The sequence below is a fragment of the Orycteropus afer genome, unplaced genomic scaffold (genome assembly GCF_000298275.1).
Source record: "Orycteropus afer afer isolate SDZICR_OR568_19922 unplaced genomic scaffold, OryAfe1.0 scaffold00810, whole genome shotgun sequence".
Lineage (NCBI taxonomy): Eukaryota > Metazoa > Chordata > Mammalia > Tubulidentata > Orycteropodidae > Orycteropus > Orycteropus afer.
The window spans coordinates 826,085-829,806 of NW_006922397.1; the positions used below are offsets into that span (position 1 = coordinate 826,085).

General features: G+C 34.0%; 1 pseudogene; it reads left to right on the forward strand.

Annotated features, from left to right (window-relative positions):
- The first annotated feature begins 1,414 nt into the window (after positions 1-1,414).
- Positions 1,415-2,400, forward strand: LOC103211889 (annotated as a pseudogene).
- Positions 2,401-3,722: the final 1,322 nt, after the last annotated feature.

The window sequence follows — 3,722 nt, forward strand, 5'->3', positions numbered from 1 at the left end:
AAAATTTAAAAAAAAAAGATGTTTGTCACCACAGAGGAGACAAGACAAGATATTTTAAAGATTTGAGTGGAATTTGGGATATCTTCAATTCCAAATAAGGAAATGTGAATTACAACTACTTTAACTATGAATAGGTTACATTTCTGTGGGTCCAAATATCACAGTTATTATTATTATTGCTGCTATTATTCAGTTATTCTTTTTAAGAGAGAATGAGAAGAAGGTGTTGCAAAGAAAATGACAAAAGTGATTCAGAAAATTACAGGCACTACACATAAGTCAAGAGAAAGATGACTTATACATCCATCGGTAAGTAAATCAAAAAAAGGATAGAAGAAATAAGCAAATAGCCTAGAATAAAGATAGGGTGGCAACAGCCAACCATGTGATTAGTGATGTAGAAATTGGTGAAGAACATTCAGAGATTCTGTAAAAAGTTAAAGATAAATGAGAAAAAAATAGTAATGTAAGAAAAAAGAAAGAAAATGCTAAATCAATTCTGTAAGGTACCAGGCCACATACTGTTGATGTTGTCTTTCAGCAAGTGGAGAGTAAGAAAGTTGGAAAAGCTGGAAAACTGAAGATGAAAATGAAATGATAATAGGGAAGATTAAAGATTCTCTAAGAGGAACTGGAAGCAGGAACTCTCTCCTGAAGGTAGGGAAATATTTTTATTTACGAGGTAGAGAAGTGACTATAAAAACAATTTGATGAATAAAAGCTTAACAGAAAAGCAGATGCAGATTCATTGTGGGGTGTATCTATCAATGAGGTAAGGTGATTACCTTGAGATCAGCTTGAAATAAAGTTTCAAATGATTTCAATATTTTATATTATAGTGATAGAAGTTAATTTTGACATGCTTATTTTTACTGTACTACTTTAAGAAAGGAGATTATTTTCGCTAATATTTTCAGTGGTTGACCTCAATATAAGAATGTAAGAGTGCAAAAAACATCTAAAGAATTTTATTTCAATTATACATAATCCTTACTTTATCTCCAAAGTTTGTTTAAAGAGCCAACAATATCAATATAAAATATATTTACATTTACAAATAAATTCCATTATGTTGACTGACTTATGTTGATTCCATGAGATTTAGAGTAAACTACGCACCATGGGATTCTCAGTAGCTGAATTTGTGGAAGTTGATGATCACATCTTTCTTCTGATTTACCTCTCAGTGGATTCAAACATGCTATCATTTGGTTAACAACAAGCATGTTAATTTTATCACTCAAGGAATCTTTTTATATTTATACCTGTGTATTTGATCTTAAAAAAAATATTGTGGAGACTATTGAAGCACGACATAATTTATCTTCCAAAATATTAGACACATTAATAGCAATTAGAATTACAAAAGGAATAAGAGAAAACAATTGAAAGCTATCTTCTTATAATTTAATTCTTTGTGCATTCAGGACCTCTCTTATTGCCTCCCAAGTGTGAGATGCCTCACCCTGAGATCCCCAATTCCACTATAATAATGGAGTTTCTCCTGATGGGCTTTTCTGATGTGTGGAAACTATGGATTTTGCAAGCTGTATTATTGTATTTAATGACCCTCATTGGGAATTTTCTCATTGTTACTGGTACCACCCTGGACAAGAGCCTGCATACTCCCATGTACTACTTTCTCAGTAATTAATCCATTTTAGGTATATGCTACATTTCTGTAATGGTCCCTAATTCATTTGTCAACTCCATGCTTGACAGCAGTGCCATTTCAAAGGCAGGATGTGTAGCTCAGGTTTTCCTAGTGGTTTTCTTTCCAAATGTGGAGCTAATGTTCCTCATAGATATGGCCCATGACCTCTATGTGGCCATCTGCCAGCCTCTCCGCTACTCTGTGATCATGAACCCTTGGATCTGTGTCCAGATGACACTGGCTTCCATCATCAGTGGTCTGGTCTACACAAGATTCCACACAGGCTACACTTTCAGGCTGTCCTTTTGTCATTCCAATGTCATTCCTCAGTTTTTCTGTGACATCCCCTCTCTGTTGAAGCTCTCCTGCTCAGACACCTTCAGCGATCAGATGACACTCCTTGCTTCTGCTGTGGGGAAAGCTGGAGGTTGTTTCATCTTCATTATCAAGTCTTACATTCACATATTTTCTACTGGACTCAAATTTCCAAGAGGAGCAAACAGAGCAAAGGCCTTTTGCACTTGTATGCCTCATGTCCTTACGGTGTCAGTCTTCCTAGGCTCAGTCTGCCATGTTTACCTAAGGCCATCTGCAGTCCCTGCAACCAACCAGGATATGGTCTTTTTTTGGTTCTATAACATGATGGCCCCTTCAATCCAATTATCAATACTCTGCAAAATGAACTAATAAAATGTGCCATCAGGAAAATCATTAAAAAATATTTTAGTCAGGAAATTTTCAGATAATTGCAGGCTCTCCTTATGTTATTAGTTGAAATTCATGTTTTCAGGAAAAAAATAAGATTATGGCTTGGAATTATATAGATATACTTTATGGAAATTTTATATATATACATGACCATTAAGATATTTATCAGTCTTTATTATTGATTTTGTGGGTGTGGATTTTGAATTATTGAATTGGCATTTTGTTAGCAATCTATTGTTATGAAACAGCAAGCTCCAGACATATGTGTTTGACACATTAAAAGCTACCACTAAAAATTTCTAAGGTTACCCTTAGTAATATTTCATGTTAAAATTTATCTTCTGTATTTATCCAGACTTAAAATATTGGTAAACATAGGAAGAATGTTGTATGAGTTTACTTTGAAATGTCACATTTATTATTATAGTAGAAATGAAAACATACAATCATTTATTCATTCACAAACTAATTATGAAAACATATGTTCTTTTGAGGATTATAAAAAATTCACTAATAGTTGTGCTTTAGAAAGTGGTGGATTTGTTTTCAAGAGTGGTTGTATATAAGGGGTTCAGAAATACTTTCTACTGGTTTTCCCTTGTATAGTAAAGAAACTATTTAGATCAGTTATATTTATCAGACAAAAATTTTATTTAAAACAAGTTTAATTTACTTTACTGAATTTTACATATAAAAATGTTGAAATGGAAAATGATCAATAAGAAAAATAATGTAAGTTGGTTCCAGTCACATTAAATTGTTTAAATGTTTTAGACTTTATTTTCTAGGTTAACTAAGGGCATGCATGGATCCTGTATTTCCAGTTGTCATTACACAACTATTCAGAGACCTAAAGCACCCCTGGTACACAATGCTGAAGTGCTCAGATGCTAACTATATTATTGGCAGTTTGAACCCACTAGCTGCTAACCAAATGGCTGGTGGTTCAAACCCACCAGGCACTCCTCGGAAGGAAGGTGGGGCAATCTACTTCCATAGTGATACCACCTCAGAAACCCAAGGAAAGGTTGCTGAGTCGAGTGTGACTTGACAGCATATAACAACAACAACAACAACAGCTGCTCCAAAGGAGAAAGATGACAGTCTGCTTCCATAAAGAATAAAGCCTTGGAATTCCTGTGTGGCGGTTCTACTTTGCTCTATATGGTTCCAGTGAGTTAGAATCAACTCAACAATAATAAATTTCATGGTTCAACCCATAGAAACATTAAAGCCATTTGAGAAGTTAAAAATAATATTTTTCTTTTGGATAGTGTCAGGTAGCAGGGAAAGAAAAATGAAGTTCAAAGGTATCATCCAGTATCAGGAGGTTATACACAGTAAATAGTAATTCTAAAAT